Source organism: Musca autumnalis, unplaced genomic scaffold, assembly GCF_047663935.1.
Source record: "Musca autumnalis isolate F117 unplaced genomic scaffold, ASM4766393v1 scaffold_1, whole genome shotgun sequence".
Taxonomy (NCBI): domain Eukaryota; kingdom Metazoa; phylum Arthropoda; class Insecta; order Diptera; family Muscidae; genus Musca; species Musca autumnalis.
Genome location: NW_027411644.1, coordinates 285,295,447 through 285,314,141, shown reverse-complemented (window position 1 = coordinate 285,314,141; position 18,695 = coordinate 285,295,447). Strand labels below are relative to the sequence as shown.

The 18,695-nt window shown below is 36.1% G+C and overlaps 2 long non-coding RNA genes across 2 annotated transcripts; both read left to right on the top strand.

Annotated features, from left to right (window-relative positions):
- Positions 1-2,505: 2,505 nt before the first annotated feature.
- On the top strand, positions 2,506-4,963 carry LOC141391330 (uncharacterized). The gene is made up of 2 exons (XR_012409624.1): positions 2,506-2,678; positions 2,759-4,963. It is a non-coding gene; the product is annotated as an uncharacterized lncRNA (long non-coding RNA).
- Positions 4,964-12,240: 7,277 nt separating this feature from the next.
- Positions 12,241-14,812, top strand: LOC141391329 (uncharacterized). Its single transcript, XR_012409623.1, has 2 exons — positions 12,241-12,415; positions 12,496-14,812. It is a non-coding gene; the product is annotated as an uncharacterized lncRNA (long non-coding RNA).
- Positions 14,813-18,695: the final 3,883 nt, after the last annotated feature.

The window sequence follows — 18,695 nt, the reverse complement described above, 5'->3', positions numbered from 1 at the left end:
TATAAATTTGTCGCAGTTCAGCTTGCAGTTGATTCTTCAACATGTAAACATGCATAAAGAATAATAAGGGTTGAAAAAAGAAACATGGGAAAATAACTATGTATATATTTCTTATAGATCTTGAGAAAACAAACATATTTCTAGCATATTTTACTTGTTGTTGCAAGCATTTTTGTGACCTTTTAAAAAACTGACAAAATGTGGGTTAATGCTCTCTGCAAAGAATAATACAATACCACATATTCTAGCATACTTTTAGGCTTATTCTAGTTGATAATGCAGTTATTTTGCTTTTTAACCAAATCCCTGTGAAGAATTTTTTTGATTTTATTTCGTGAAAATTCTCTCGTTAACTAATTTTGTCCTCCTGAATCCGAAAATCACAATGAAAATGCTGTATTGTTATCCGTTTACCCGTTATTTTCCGGTACCATATGGAACCACCTTATAAAATGATTCAAATAAAATGTATGTTTATAATTGGTCTGTTCCAGAACTGCAAGAATCTACTAATATTTACTATTTATTCCGATAACATATAGGCCAATCATGAATATTTCTCACGGAATTTTTCCACACGGAAAATAATTTAAAAATGTGAAATTCTCTAAAAGACAATATGTTAAAACGTGGAAAACTACTAAACCACCAAATTATGGAAAAAATAAAAAATTGTGAAATTGGGGAAAGGGAACAAATTCCACACGGAATTTGTATTCATGATTGCCCTGATAAAGGAAAAAATGTTATCGTAGTACTAAATAGTAGCTTCTTGCAGGTTCTGGAACAATGCATTCGTTTGCGTAAACAAAGACATAAGCTGTGTTCCAGAACTAAAAAGTTTTTACAATTTTTACGACTTTTACACATTTTACTCGAAAAAGCGTTCCCGTACACAAAAAAGTTGTAAAATGTTCACTTCTCTTTAAACAAAAATGGCGCTGAATGACGCTCTCTTTAAAAACTTTTTACACGACAAATTTGGGCGAGTAAAAAAATGGTAACATGGTTGCCGGCGTCTGATTGGCTGATACGCCGACTTTGACATTTGTTCCAGTTTTTTTGACGTATTTTCCATTTTTCCGTTCCCGAACTTTTTGAAAAAACTTTTTTGTGACAACAATTTTTCTCTCTTTCTCTCTTTTACGAGTTTTACTATTAAAAAGTACGGGAACGAAGCCATAAATACAACTAAGACATGACAAAATGCATGCAACAAAAAAATGTTTACGAAACTTTGTATAGAAACATTACCCTTAACAGGTTGCAGTTAATTCAAAATCGCAACCAAGGAGGAACATTTCATGTAATGGTATCAGAAACGAAATTTATGAATTCAAGGATCTAATCAAGAATAATTCTATGTCAATTGGATCGGTAAATTCGGTTAAATACGTAAAAATGTATAAAAGAAAAAAATGTTATATCACCATATCGTGATATAACATTATGTTAAATTCAAAAGCCATTCACTGAAGAATGATAGCAAAAAAAATGTCTTATCTTGTTGTATTTATGTCTTTGGCGTAAATCAAAGATTTTTATTGATAACATAAAAAAATAATATATGCTCTGTTCCAGAACCTGCAAGAAGCTACTATTTTTTACTACGATAACATTTTTTCCTTTATGTTATCGGAAAAAATAGTAAAAATTACTAGATTCTTGCAGTTCTGGAACAGACCAAAAGTTTATGTACAAATGTTTGAGTTGAAAGATTTTTCAAATTAAACAAAGAAGAAACAAAACGAATGTTTCGTTTTTCAATCAATTTTTTTGGCTGAAAATGTGATATTTTTCGAAACATTATTAAATTCATAAGGCCATATCGCATTTTTGGCATTTCGTACGTGAACGACGTATGCAACTTTAGTTTTGACATCTTTTTGTTCAAATCGTTTTTGTTTAAATAAGAAATGACCTTCCTTGCTGCAATCCCTTAAGCTTGTGTCTGGAAAATAGGCTTCGAGGCATGAAATGCAGACTTGGACTTGGACCATTGGTCCTTCAAGTTTGGCACATTTAACTAATATTTATTTATTTCGATGGAACCTGCGATAAATTGGAATTTTCTACTTTGGGGATTTCTTCGTCGATTCCCTCTTCCAAAATCGATTGGACTATAAATACGGCCTTTAAAAATTTTTTTGTGGAAATGCACCTTTGGCCCCTTACAAATTATTAGTTCCAATTTACATTAGGCGAGTTTACTTGCGGCAATTGTCAGTTTGTAGGTGAGAGAGGGTCCTGAGAGGCAAAGGGTTACCATATGCCTCACCTCTCTCTCCTACAAAATGACAATTGCCGCAAGTAAACTCGCCCAATGTAAATTGTGTTATGTTAACCTTGTATAACAACGACGTAAGCCGCCGCGTATAGAGCGCTTTAATTGTGCGCCAAGTCATCCCGTAGTCATCGTATGTTCCGCCTCATACTTATTTGTATGACCATGTGGCAACATTGCATACAAGACATTTTTTCGACCTACGTCAACCTAGCTGCTGTCATTTGCAAAAACGAACAGCAGGCGGCAAGTCGAACAAGGAGAAAAAAAATTGCAAAGCAATTTTTCGCTAGTGACGCCATATTAAAAATTAATTAATTTTCAAGTTGTGGCATAGTGAAAACGTTTCCAATAGGAAACGTGTTTTATAATAATTGTGTGGCGATCATTTAAGGTGAGTGTTAACCAGATGCACCAATCTGGAAACAGAAAAGCAACACCTCTAACAAAAATGAATTTTTCTCATTTTTCTAGAAATTCCTTTTGGTGGTAAAAGTGCCTGTTGCACCTAGTGTTGTTGAGCGTGGAATTTTCCAATACCACCAGCCATAACCTCATCAAAAGTGTTTTTGTGCAACAATGCCAGTGCAATTTAGTTAACATTTGGTTAACAATACACCACCACCATACAAATTTCGCCCGCCACAAACAAACCACAATATTTGCCGTGTGATAAATTATAACCTGCAAAACATAACACTGTTGGCAGCCACAAAACAGTGCATACCATTAATTCTCTACCATTTGGAAACCATTTTGTGTTGCGTGGAACTGCTTATGGGATCCAAGCCTCCTTCAATTGTTCCAAAGTAAAGGCGACAGCTCCAGGATCACCTTTACATAACCCTACCTTGAAACAACATCAATTCCATACCAAGCTATTGCTACGGGAAGCGTCAAAAATTTATCGTGCCATTTTAACTCAATCAAGATATTTTTGCCCTGCCGTTTTTCGAGTCGAAATTCAAGAAATATCCAGGCAGAATTTCCATAAGCCACCAGTAGTGAGTCAAGCCTTCCCAAAATCATGCAGTACATTCCTGCAGTTGTTACCAAACACCCGGATAAGTACCATTACCCAGAAGTTCGTGAGTACCAACATTGTAAAGTAGCAGCCTGTCAACATCAGTGTTTAAATAATTATCTATAATTCTTTTTTTTTTTATTTCTTGAGATTATACCTAACTGTATGCGTATGTATATGTGTGAATGTGTAGAATACAGGTACAGTTTAGTGTAACGGTCTTTCTCCACGTGCATTAACCGTTAACATTCTCGGGTATAGAGTACATATGTAATCCGACTGTACTTTTGTTTTCATGTTACATACCAATATGAATTTTTTTGCAATATCAGTGAAACCATTTCTAATGAGATTTTTTTCGTGGGATCTCGAAATTTGAAATTCTTGGCTGACAATAATTATCGTTTTAGAAGTAAAAGGCAAAATGATTAATGGATTTAAGGCACTTTTGAACGAATTTGTAGGTGGTATTTTAAAGTGAAATTATTAGTGATGAAGATTCCTTGGAGATTTTAATCGTCCATTGTAATCTGGTTTACCATTTATTTTCTGAGATATTGTATGCAATTGGCTTGTGCTTATAGATCGTATATTCAGATTCCAGAATCATATTATGATTGAAGATTGAATATGCCAATTATCAAATAGGAATTGAATGGTGATTTTGTGTGGAAGTCTAATCCGATTCATATCTCCATTTTTCATTTAAAAAGGGATGATTTCATTTTCATTTACCACTATACCATATGAATAAATCTAATCGTATTGTGTTTTTTTAGCCTTTAAATATAAATCCACGTAATTTGTTAAATTAAATCCCGAATTCAAAATTTGATATCCCAGTGCAAAAATAGAAATCAATTTAGTCAGTTGAATCCAACTAGACCAACTCAGTCTGATTCAAATTGACGGTCATGTTTTGGCAAACCTTTTTAACTTCTTCCTGATGACAATAAACAACAAAAATTCATATTGAGTATATCTATGAGAATATTGGAATCGTATTTAGAAAAGACAAGTTGGAATTTTGAGGCATATTGGAGACAGTCTGTTACCCTAAAAGACGTAAAATTATTTCTTTTATTTAATTTCGATTTCTATATTCTAAATTATACTCCATATTTACCACCCCTTTTGTTACCCCGATTCCTTTTACATAACTATATAATTATTCTGCGCCGATTATATCATTATCTACGATTCTACGTCCCAATATTGTCACCCTATCCCCCACTGATTATTGATTGATATTTTGATTATTGAATTTTTTGCTTCACAATATCGTCATCTATTATGTGAATGTCTATCCCAGCAAAATTAAACAAAGAATTTATCGATTTTTATCATCATTCTGAAATTACTATTGAGCTCGATAGGTATTCAGGTTTTGAATTATTCCTTTTTTTTGATCTCGCCTACAAATTGGCTTAAATAAGTTGGGACTGACAACCCTAAATACATATGAATTTGATAATAAAGTGCATGCTTTTAATACGCTTATAAAAATATAGTTAAAGAAAGAAATTTGATGGTGGATTATAAACTTGAATTTTTTTTGAACCTTTAGATTTAGTTTAAATCTAAGATTAAGTATAAGGAAGCTTATTATATCGAACCATGAATAAATGTACTCCTCTAAGGATGTTTAAAGGAAATTTATAAACATGGTTATGTCTTAAGGAGGATTTTTTAAAGGTAATGTAGGAGGGAGGTTCAGCCAATGCAAATTTTGGGAGTCATCATCATTGATGAGGCTCATTGGGGATTTGTGTAGAAATCCATTGGGAGGGCATGGTATCCCAACAAACACCTTGGGTACCCATATCAACAACAACAACATCATATCATTTTTTTTTTGTGAAATAAAGCATCCTGTTTGCGATTGTGAATTAATAATGAATCAATTTTGTTTATGGCTAGTCAGGAGTGGCCACTGAGCTAGACCGAATTTCTTCAATGGCAAGTGTATACCAGCGACATCTTGGTATGCCTCATTCCCCTTTACACCCCAAACTAGTTACATAACAATGGCGCCCAACGTATAAGCCAATGTCTTAGGTTCAACTCCCATCAATGGGAATTGTTCCTGTACATTAGGTGTATGAATTTTTGTTTGATTGGTTTTCAGTATGTCTTGAGTTGTTGTTATATTACAACATACCAATTGCGACTTAAGGTCAATTAAATTTTAACATCATTTCTTGAATTTCATCTTAAAGAAAAAGTGTTTTAGTCGTCTTGCAAGCCTGAGTTTATGTCAAGCTGCAATTTTGTGACAAAACTTCTATGTTATTAAGTTCATACTTCGACTTTCTTTAAAGCTTTATAATATATTGTCATCTGCAGTTGATTATTTATGATCATTTGCATGATTTGCGATATTATAGATGCTTTAATATATTGATTTATTAGCATTGAAATTTTTGGGGAAAATTTTGACTGCGCTTTTGGAAGATGATAATGATTGTTTGTTGTCGTTGTTTTTTTTTTATTTATCTTGGCTGATACCTTAACCTTCTACTAATTACCTTTAATTTTATGGAAATTCTGATCATCAATTATTTGAAATACTTCTGAAAATTATTGGGAATAAAATTATTGACATTTAATTAATTGTTGGCACCTTTAAGACATATTAGTTTTCATTTTTATCTGGCACCTGCACTAGTAACATCTTTTGACAATTTTTTTTCCTGTTTCTGGTTTGAGAATTGAAGTGAAGCATCGTCGTGGAACCTGGTGAAACCTTTCGAGGTTTCAATTGGGATCTGTGGTGCATTAGTTTTGGTCAGATTTTTCAGAAGTGATAGTGATTTACTATTCACTTTGCTGGAATTTTCTACTGTGGTACTAATTATCATTCTTTTTCCGATTGCGTGAGGCATAGGGTCGTCGCCCTCAAGACATTTGTTTTTCTCTTTTTGATTATAAGACTGCAGGAGGGGTTTGATAGGCTCAGACTACTGATTGCTAGTTCTTTCTCTTAAAATATACAGGCTTTAAGTAGTAGTATATTTCTGTTTGTTTTCACGTACACACAGGGTGTACACAGAACTGGACTAACTGTTTCCGAAGACTGGTCTTCAGTTCGACTCGAGGTCAGCTGAAGTACCTTAAGGTTGTAGGGGCGGTTAGTCTGGAGAGCCTTCGGACGGCAGCGCTCAACCTTGAGTTGGAGCATTTTCCGTAGGACTGATTGTTGTATGGTTGTCGATTTCCCAGTGTATTTTTAGAAAGCCGTTCTATGCTTAACTAAAGATACACTGAAGAGACCTCGAGAAACTCTTTGAGGAAATTCTAACCGGCAACAATCACTCTTACGTTTTGAACAGTTTACCTCATAGAACAATAGGGGTAGGCGAAGAGGACTGAAGAGCCTATCGAAGTCCTATATTTTGTTTTTTTTTTTCTTCACCAGCTAAGACCTTTCTTTTTCTGATTCGAAGATTATTCGAATTAATTTTACCCGGACTTACAAACTTTTACCCTGATCTACCACAGCTTAGATAATCTACTGTCTCAATTTATTCTGTCTTTCAGGATTTTTGAGTTTTTTTTTCTGCTTATGAGAAACTTTGCAAGATTTATTGTTTTTTTTGGTTCGATCTTTTTTCGAAATACCTGACCTGTTGGAACCATTTAAATTTTCATATTGAGTTTTGTTGCGTATGAGATTTTCTATATTGGACTTTTCGGAACCTTAAGGCAGTAACCGTGATTGGCTGTTTCATCTATATATCTTTGGTATTTTTGTTGAATTTATGGTATCATACCTACCTTTTTGAAAACCTGTCGGTCATTAGAGAAGACATTTTTGGATTTTGAGCTTTTTATTGAAATTTCTTGTTGGACTGAGTAGTACAAGGTCATATTTTTTTGTAACTTTTGTTGATTTGTGGGACATCATGCAGCCGGCTACAGGTGCTAAGCCGAAAACTTACAGCATTATTACCAGGTCAACAAGTCAAGCAGTGGGAGAAGCTGCTGGAACAGAACCAGGTACCGGATCAGGTATCCCAGCTAGCGCTGATGGCAATGATCCGCCTACACCAAACGAATTTGCAAGCCCACCTACTCTTTCGCAAGTAAATGAGCAACCAAGCACAATTCCCAGACCTTCTTTTAGCCCTTTGACTATTCGTGGCAATGATGAAGATCAGGTTGATAGGCTTAGTAGCACAGGAGTTCTTGAGGTAGTTCAGTCCGCCTTAGAGGCCACCCAAGCATCAATGGTTGAAACCATGAAAAAGGAAATGCAGAAAGCGGTTGCTGCTGCAGTTCAAGCTGCTTTTTCTCAATCTTCCGTTCCTCCAGCTAATCCTATTAACAGACAAGAACTACATTCTCAGAGCATTGATTGGCCTCATGATTTGCCACCACTACAAACCGATACCAGACATGCAGGATCGGGTGGTAGAAACCAGGAAGTTCCAAATCGAAATAGGGAAGATTTTAGTAGGCCCAGGTATCCATATCTTAGTAAGTGGGGCATTAAGTTTGATGCTACCCCAAAGACACCAAATGTCGAAGATTTCATCTTTCGAGTAGAAAGGCTTCGAAATAGTTATGGCTGCCCAGAACAAGAATTGGTTGATGATTTTCATCATTTACTGGAAGGCCGTCCTTGCCAGTGGTACTGGGGTCTGATCCGTCAATATCCAAATTTGAACTGGGAGATGTTAAAGCTGTGTATAGTTAGGGAATTCCAGCGTTTTCAATCAAATCTTGATGTGATGAGGCAGATTATGGACAGGAAGCAGGGTAGAGATGAATCTGCTACTCAATATATAGATGCCATAAATAATCTGCGGACTCAATTAAGGGAACCTTTGAAAGATTTTGAAGTTATAGACATCCTCAAAGCTGGATTGAAACCCAAACTTGCCCATTTAACATTTAGTGGCACTTTTTATTCGGTGGAACAATTCCGAAATGAAGTTAGGAAAGCTGAGGAATTTCTGGAAAGGGAATGGTCGATGAGATTTAGGACCAACCAACCCCCTCGAATGATAAATGAAATTAACGATTCTGGTTTTGATGATTTAGTCCATGATGTTGAGGAGTCGCGTTTACGGCAGAAGCCAACTGGTGTTTCCAAAAATGAGCTTTCACGGTGTTGGAATTGCGGCAGCAATGGCCACATTTTTAAAAATTGCTCCAGTTCTCATCGTTCAGTATTTTGTTTCCGCTGCGGATCACCAGGGGTTACCACCCCACAATGCAATAACTGCAAACAAATTAGTCGTTCTAATGTTTCTAAGTCCGAATCCATAGCTACTCAGACAGTGGATTGACTAGCCTCTACTGATGTTTCCACGCCTACAGATCCAATTCTTTCTGATTCATGTAGAGTATTACCCAGACCTTCCAATAACTTAGCCAGAACCAAACCTGATTTGACCTTGCCATTTCATATTCGAATGGCCAATTATATGAAGACTCGTGATAGAATTTTCAATTCCGAAATAACTGCCGATACCACTGTTTTTGTTTCCAAACGTATTATGAAGACTCGTGAGCGATATAAACGTAGGCGACTTAAAAGGTTATCAATATCGTCTGCTCAATTTTCTGATTTTAAATCAAGTGATCCTCGACCATTCCGGGAAGTTTTTGTAAACGAGATACCCGTGTTAGCTCTTTTTGATAGCGGTGCTAGTGTTACCTGCTTAGGTAAAGACTCTTTATCCCTCGTTGAAAAGTTGAAGTTGGACATTATCCCTGTTTTTAAGTGTACAGTTGGCACAGCTAGCGGCGAACGAGTTTCATGCAAGGGGAAAGTTAAAGTAGATCTGTCATATGATGGACAGACTAAAAGCATGGAGATTTATTTAATTCCGGGACTTGAAAACGCCATGTACTGTGGTGTAGATTTCTGGAAGGAATTCAAGGTTGCACCAAAACTAGTCAGCAGTTTAGATATTGATCCCCAGATTAATGTTTCTGACATGCATGTTTTGTCTCACGATCAAATGATTGCCCTTGAGAAAGCCAAAGAAACATTCAAAGATTTCGAGAAGTATGGTCTGGGAAAGACATGTTTGGAAGAGCACGTTATCGATACCGGTAACGCGGTACCCGTTAAACAACGCCACTATCCCGTGTCTCCAGCCGTCGAATCTTTGATTTACAAGGAATTAGATAGAATGTTGAGCCTTGGCGTAATCGAACCCAGTACAAGTCCCTGGAACTCTCCCGTCACTCTGGTTCGGAAAGGTGAGAAAAACAGGCTGTGTTTAGATGCACGCAAACTAAACGAATTAACAATTAAAGATGCTTATCCGCTTCCGTTTATTGATGCGTTACTTGGTCGGCTTCAGGATACATATTTCATTTCCAGTATCGACTTAAAAGATGCGTTCTGGCAGGTTCCCCTAGCAGTCGAAAGCCGTCCGAAAACTGCGTTCACAGTGCCGGGGAGACCACATTATCAATTCACCGTCATGCCGTTCGGGTTGTGTAACGCAGCCCAGCGGCTATGTCGGCTGATGGATAAGGTGATCTCACCGGACCTGAAGAGCAAAGTTTTCGTGTACCTTGACGACTTGCTGGTAGTCTCACCGGACTTCGAGACCCATGTCGAACTTCTTCGCAAGGTTGGCGAGATGTTAACTAGGGCGAACCTGACCATCAATCTGAACAAATCGAAGTTTTGTCGACGGGAATTGAAATATCTCGGATACATCGTTGGTGAGGGGAAGTTAAAACCCGATCCGTCTAAAATCAATTCAATTACTGAGATCGCCATTCCAAAGAACACCAGGGAAGTTCGACGATTCCTAGGCATGACATCGTGGTTTCGTCGTTTCATCCGGAATTATGCGGAGATAACAGCACCAATCACAGCCACTTTGAAAAAGGGCAAAGTATTCTCGTTTGACAGTTCGGCTGTAGAAGCCTTCAATAAATTAAAGGTAGCGTTGACTACCAGCCCCGTCTTAAGTCATCCAGTCTTCGACAAGCGTTTCTACGTCCAATGCGACGCCTCCAACCTGGGCTTAGGTGCGGTTTTGTACCAATTAGACGCTGCAGGTCTGGAACGTCCCATTGCTTTTCATTCCGCTCAGTTGTCCAAGGCGGAACAAAATTACAGCGTCACTGAGCGGGAGTGCTTGGCCGTTATCAGTGCTATAAAGAAGTTCCGTCCCTTTATAGAAATGATGCCTTTCACTGTTGTAACGGACCATAGCGCTTTGAAATGGCTAATGAGACAGAAGGACCTCAGTGGTCGATTGGCAAGATGGAGTTTGAAGCTCCAGGCGTACAATTTTGACATCCAGCACCGTAAAGGGTCTCAGAACGTTGTCGCTGACACTTTATCGCGGTTGCACGTCGATGAAATTAATATGTTCGTAGATGAGAAACCACTGATTGACTTAAATTCGCCCGATTTCAAAAGTGAGGAGTATACACAACTGATAGACATGGTAAACGAAAACCACGATAGTCTACCGGACTTATAAATTTCAGATTCGTTCGTTTATAAAAAGACTAGTCCTTCCGACGGCACACCAGTGCATGAAAATTTTATTTGGAAGCTATGGGTTCCAAGTTCTTTAACCGAATCACTTATTAAAAAGACGCACACTTCTTCTGTAAATTGTCATTGTGGTATAGGACGTACGATCGCGGCACTGAGGCAATATTTTTATTGGCCTAAGATGGCTCAACAAGTCCGGAATTTTATTAATCACTGCATTGTTTGTAGACAAACCAAGGCCCCAAATCACATTTTAAGACCCAAGATGGGCACCGAAACCGTTACCGATAGGCCTTTTCAAAAGATTTTTATTGATTTCATTGGACCTTTCCCGAGATCGAGGTTAGGTAACACTTATATTTTTATCGTACTCGACCATCTGACAAAATTCGTTCTGCTGAAACCACTAGCCAAGGCGAACTCGAAAAACGTGATAAGATTTCTAGAGTCCGAGGTGTTTCATAAATTTGGCGTGCCACAAATTGTACATTCCGATAACGGAAAGCAATTTACTTCTTTAGAATTTTCTTCGTTTTTAAATAAATATGGATGCCGACCGATTAGAAATGCCGTGTATTCGCCACAGGCGAATGCATCGGAACGCGTAAATAGGACCATAATCGCGGCGATCCGAACTTATGTTTCGGAAGATCAACGCGATTGGGACCGAAATATATCGTCCATAGAATGTTCTTTGAGGTCCACTTTTCACACGACACTCGGTTGTTCACCGTATTTCGCATTATTCGGCACACACATGGTTACACACGCGAGCACTTATGACTTAGCACACAAACTAGGAGTTTTGGAAGATGGTTTAGTTGAGGTAGTTCCGAAACACGATATTTTGAATTTAGTCCGCGAAAAGATTAAAACGAATATCCACGATTCTTTTGAAAAATCTGCGGCTCGGTATAACACGAGGACTCGCGACGTCAGTTTCAAACCGGGGCAGGAAATACTTAGGCGCAATTTTGTTTTAAGTGACGCTTCGCGCCATCTTAACTCAAAGTTATGTCAAAAGTTTGTAAAATGCAGAGTTGCCAGACAGGTTGGAAATTCATTATATGAGATAGAAGACTTACAAGGTAGGAAGATAGGGATCTACCATTCCAAGGACCTACAACACATGGTGCCAACAAAGTAATTGCCCGGCTTTCATTTCTTTTAATATTTTTGCTGATTTTTATCAGGGTCGCGGTTCTTCCCCACCCTTAACCTGACTCGGTTAACTTCCCGAATCAGTATGGCTTCGGCAGGCCTATGCCAACGTGTTCGGGTTTGTTATGTTAACCTTGTATAACAACGACGTAAGCCGCCGCGTATAGAGCGCTTTAATTGTGCGCCAAGTCATCCCGTAGTCATCGTATGTTCCGCCTCATACTTATTTGTATGACCATGTGGCAACATTGCATACAAGACATTTTTTCGACCTACGTCAACCTAGCTGCTGTCATTTGCAAAAACGAACAGCAGGCGGCAAGTCGAACAAGGAGAAAAAAAATTGCAAAGCAATTTTTCGCTAGTGACGCCATATTAAAAATTAATTAATTTTCAAGTTGTGGCATAGTGAAAACGTTTCCAATAGGAAACGTGTTTTATAATAATTGTGTGGCGATCATTTAAGGTGAGTGTTAACCAGATGCACCAATCTGGAAACAGAAAAGCAACACCTCTAACAAAAATGAATTTTTCTCATTTTTCTAGAAATTCCTTTTGGTGGTAAAAGTGCCTGTTGCACCTAGTGTTGTTGAGCGTGGAATTTTCCAATTCCACCAGCCATAACCTCATCAAAAGTCAGACATTTTGTTCGACCATAACCGACAATTGTGTTTTTGTGCAACAATGCCAGTGCAATTTAGTTAACAATACACCACCACCATACAAATTTCGCCCGCCACAAACAAACCACAATATTTGCCGTGTGATAAATTATAACCTGCAAAACATAACACTGTTGGCAGCCACAAAACAGTGCATACCATTAATTCTCTACCATTTGGAAACCATTTTGTGTTGCGTGGAACTGCTTATGGGATCCAAGCCTCCTTCAATTGTTCCAAAGTAAAGGCGACAGCTCCAGGATCACCTTTACATAACCCTACCTTGAAACAACATCAATTCCATACCAAGCTATTGCTACGGGAAGCGTCAAAAATTTATCGTGCCATTTTAACTCAATCAAGATATTTTTGCCCTGCCGTTTTTCGAGTCGAAATTCAAGAAATATCCAGGCAGAATTTCCATAAGCCACCAGTAGTGAGTCAAGCCTTCCCAAAATCATGCAGTACATTCCTGCAGTTGTTACCAAACACCCGGATAAGTACCATTACCCAGAAGTTCGTGAGTACCAACATTGTGAAGTAGCAGCCTGTCAACATCAGTGTTAGTGTATAATGTTTCTAGCATCTTGGACCTTCCAATCACAGATCGGAAAGTTCAAGATCTAGTTTTTTTTGTCCATACCGACGGTCAGCCGGATTATCTTAATTTTATGATAATTAAATAATTATCTATAATTCTTTTTTTTTTGATTTCTTGAGATTATACCTAACTGTATGCGTATGTATATGTGTGAATGTGTAGAATACAGGTACAGTTTAGTGTAACGGTCTTTCTCCACGTGCATTAACCGTTAACATTCTCGGGTATAGAGTACATATGTAATCCGACTGTACTTTTGTTTTCATGTTACATACCAATATGAATTTTTTTGCAATATCAGTGAAACCATTTCTAATGAGATTTTTTTCGTGGGATCTCGAAATTTGAAATTCTTGGCTGACAATAATTATCGTTTTAGAAGTAAAAGGCAAAATGATTAATGGATTTAAGGCACTTTTGAACGAATTTGTAGGTGGTATTTTAAAGTGAAATTATTAGTGATGAAGATTCCTTGGAGATTTTAATCGTCCATTGTAATCTGGTTTACCATTTATTTTCTGAGATATTGTATGCAATTGGCTTGTGCTTATAGATCGTATATTCAGATTCCAGAATCATATTATGATTGAAGATTGAATATGCCAATTATCAAATAGGAATTGAATGGTGATTTTGTGTGGAAGTCTAATCCGATTCATATCTCCATTTTTCATTTAAAAAGGGATGATTTCATTTTCATTTACCACTATACCATATGAATAAATCTAATCGTATTGTGTTTTTTTAGCCTTTAAATATAAATCCCGAATTCAAAATTTGATATCCCAGTGCAAAAATAGAAATCAATTTAGTCAGTTGAATCCAACTAGACCAACTCAGTCTGATTCAAATTGACGGTCATGTTTTGGCAAACCTTTTTAACTTCTTCCTGATGACAATAAACAACAAAAATTCATATTGAGTATATCTATGAGAATATTGGAATCGTATTTAGAAAAGACAAGTTGGAATTTTGAGGCATATTGGAGACAGTCTGTTACCCTAAAAGACGTAAAATTATTTCTTTTATTTAATTTCGATTTCTATATTCTAAATTATACTCCATATTTACCACCCCTTTTGTTACCCCGATTCCTTTTACATAACTATATAATTATTCTGCGCCGATTATATCATTATCTACGATTCTACGTCCCAATATTGTCACCCTATCCCCCACTGATTATTGATTGATATTTTGATTATTGAATTTTTTGCTTCACAATATCGTCATCTATTATGTGAATGTCTATCCCAGCAAAATTAAACAAAGAATTTATCGATTTTTATCATCATTCTGAAATTACTATTGAGCTCGATAGGTATTCAGGTTTTGAATTATTCCTTTTTTTGATCTCGCCTACAAATTGGCTTAAATAAGTTGGGACTGACAACCCTAAATACATATGAATTTGATAATAAAGTGCTTGCTTTTAATACGCTTATAAAAATATAGTTAAAGAAAGAAATTTGATGGTGGATTATAAACTTGAATTTTTTTTGAACCTTTAGATTTAGTTTAAATCTAAGATTAAGTATAAGGAAGCTTATTATATCGAACCATGAATAAATGTACTCCTCTAAGGATGTTTAAAGGAAATTTATAAACATGGTTATGTCTTAAGAAGGATTTATTAAAGGTAATGTAGGAGGGAGGTTCAGCCAATGCAAATTTTGGGAGTCATCATCATTGATGAGGCTCATTGGGGATTTGTGTAGAAATCCATTGGGAGGGCATGGTATCCCAACAAACACCTTGGGTACCCATATCAACAACAACAACATCATATCATTTTTTTTGTGAAATAAAGCATCCTGTTTGCGATTGTGAATTAATAATGAATCAATTTTGTTTATGGCTAGTCAGGAGTGGCCACTGAGCTAGACCGAATTTCTTCAATGGCAAGTGTATACCAGCGACATCTTGGTATGCCTCATTCCCCTTTACACTCCGACGTAGTTACATAACAATTGAGACTTATGAAACAAAGATCGCGCAGGTGGCACGGGTTTGCAATTTGAACGTTAACAGTGATACTGTAGTTGTGTCTTTGGATCTTACTAAGGCATTTGATTCGATTTCACAATCTGTATTGGTTGGGAAGCTCAGGAATGAGTTCAATTATTCCAAGATCTATTTAACAGGTCACGTAAGTAGCACAACAACAACTCTATTTTGGCCGAAAATTCTTCAATATGTCAAAATGTTTGTTTACTTTTTCATACAATTTATTCACAATAACAAAATATTTGACAAATTGAAACCAATCAGCTGGCCGTTTTACGCCACCTTATAATTTCATCATGAATTATTCTATTTCTGCTTGCAATCTTATCGTTTCTTACTTATGTGGCAGAACACAATTTGTCTCTTATAACGGTCAGTATTCTGGGACACTTTTACTTACGAATGGTGTTCCGCAGGGGTCTGTCTTGGGTCCTCTGCTGTTTATCCTCTATGTTAATAGCCTTGCTGTGTGGTGCTCTGATGTAAATTGCAAGCCTCTTTTATTTGCAGATGATGTTTTCTTAGTTTTTGCTAGAAATGGAATGTCTTCAATAGCTTTTGAAACTGCAATAAATCATAGTCTTGAACGTTTTAGACTATGGTCTTTAGAGAACTCGTTGGTGATCAACCCAGTTAAGACGAAAGCAATACGATTTGGTAGTCAGTCGTACGATTTAAACATTGCTCTGGGCGGAAATTTGATCAGCTTTGTATCTTGCCATAAAATATTGGGCATTTTTGTAGACGAAAAGCTTGCATTTGAATATCATGTTGACTATGTGCATAGAAAAGTTGTTGGCATAATTCGGAAATTGTATTCCACTAATATATACCTTCCTTCATGGGTTAAATATAGGTTAGCTTACGTACTATTAATGCCTCATGTTAACTATGGTCTGGAAGTTTTTTCTGGTATGTCAGAACGTAATGCATTGGTATTAGAGCGTGCAGTTAAACGTATTGTACGCTTTGTCTACGGCTTAAGGACTCGTGACAATATTTCTGACCATGTTAAGAGCTTTTTTGGAGTTACTTTAGATCAGTTTGTGTCCACTAAGTTGTTGTGCGCCTATTATAGAATAATAAGGAATGGTGTACCTGTTTCACTGAAAAACATGTTTCGTTTTGGTTTATTGTGGAGGAACATACAGATATCTATTCCTTTAATAAATAATTCTACATTTGAGAATCCATTTTAGTACGTGTGGCCAGATTGTGGAATTATTTACCAATAGAACTTAGAGTATTCTCACAGTCTAATAATGCGTTCCGCTTGAAACTGTTGACCTATTTTGGATCTCGACCCTAAATATTGGATTTGAAACTGCTATTACTGCATATGATGATTTTAATTTCATTTTCCTGGTGCACTTGCTACCTTTTTTATACTTGTGGGCTTGTTTGCTATGCAAATTAAATGTGACTGTTTTTTTCCTTTGTTAGTATGCGTTTACATGTCCTATGTACCAGTCAATGCTAATGCGTACTGGGAGTCACTTATATTACTCTGTATATTTGTCATTCTATACTGCTTGTTGCTTATGGCCATTTATTGCATCGAATATTTTTTTTTCTCTTCTTGGTAGTTATGGCCAAGGCATATTTATAGAAGGTAGAAGTGACAATCAGCTGTATTCTTACTTTTTTTGTAAATTTTGTTTTCAAAATGTAATAGGGTCTACTCATGAAATTTGAAACTTCGAAATTTGCTACCATAAAATACTTATTTTCATCCTAAACGTGTAATAAAAATTACCTACGAGAGTTCTGAATGCTTTACATTTACACTTTGATTCAAATTTGTTCTATTTTGGAGGATTTTCAAAATGTGTTTATGATTTTCCTAAAACAATTTTTGGAACAACCCTATTATTCAATATTTATCTTTGACAATTAATTTTCAATACCAACAATCATGGTAGAACAAGAAAAGGTAGCAGCAATACCCAGCTGACTGAACTGGGTTGTAGTGTTAGTGTCAAATTCCATTCGACATTTTATGTATTTATTTCTATGTTCGATGTATATTAGGGATATATATTTTTGAAGAACAAATGTATTCATCAGAAAAAAAAACTATTTCCCATAAAGACGGCTTCATATCATTGACATGTAACCTCCTCCAGGTCCGAACGACATGCCGCACACTAAAACACCGCTTATAGAGGCGGTACAATATTTGTTAATATGTGTGGTATTTTGTTAAACTTGAAAAGAATAAAGCCCTAATAAACATGTGCTTTTTTGTTTTCAAAAGCAAATGATTGAAACAGCTTCTCTTTTTTCAATGAATTACCAGCGACCCGAAACATTTTTGCAAGTATTCTACTTTCTGTGAGAAATTATGCATTCAGTGGAATGATATGGAAACATTCAAATTGAAAATCTAACGAGTTTTCATTCATGTTTTCCAAAATATTCAATCAAATGTGAAAAATTATTAGTTTTCTAAATTCCAATAATTTATAGACATTTCCTTGTTTTGTTTACATTTACGTTGACACTAAGGTTTACAAACAAAAACAAATTCCTTTGTGGTTGTTGTTCGAGTTGTATTTGTTGTAGTATTAACTTTACCTTGTATTTGTTCTACCATGACCAACAATGTTGTTTTTGTAAATTTGTTAGTTGTTGTAATTCATGCATTTACCTTATATAAATTTGCCTTGGTTATGGCTGGGGAGCCAATTATATAAAGTAACATTGTGGATTATTTAGTGATATTGAGTATAAGGATATATTGTTAATACTATTTTTTGGCCTTGGAAAGAATGGAATGAATAAACAAACAAACAAGGTTTTCGGGTCAACTAAAAAAAATTTTAATTTTTTTTGGCTGGTCTACTGTACGTAAACCTCAACGATTTCTTCCTCTTTACAATCCTCGTCACTCAAAGAGTCTAATGCCTTGTTCAGACTGACGGTATTTCGCTCTCTATTCGTTGTTCGACCCCAAATTACGATGTAATTACTTCATTTCCCACATAAAATTTTGAGAACGAAAAACAACGAACGACGATAAAATATGTCCCATCTCTAACAAATGAGAGAATTTATCGAAATAAATTAATTATGACAGGAAAAATTAAAAATGTATTATAAATCCAAACCTTTTTAGAAAAACTGCTAAATATGAATGAAAAGTAAACGGTTTAATTACTAGTATACATTCAAATCATAGCAAATTGTGTCTTCTTTTTCATTGCACTTGCATTTCTTGAAATTCGTGTACAAATTTAGAAACAAAAATCAAATGCCTGCCGGAAAGAATTGGTCTGTTCCAGAACAGCAAGAATCTTCTAATTTTTAATATTTTTTCCGATAACATAAAGGAAAAATGTTATCATAGTAAAAAATAGTAGCTTCTTGCAGGTTCTGGAACAAAGGATATGTATACCAAAAAGTTATTTTGGCAGGTCTCTCTCTCGTTAATTTTTAGAATAGAAAAATTTGAAAATATACTGAAAACACCAAA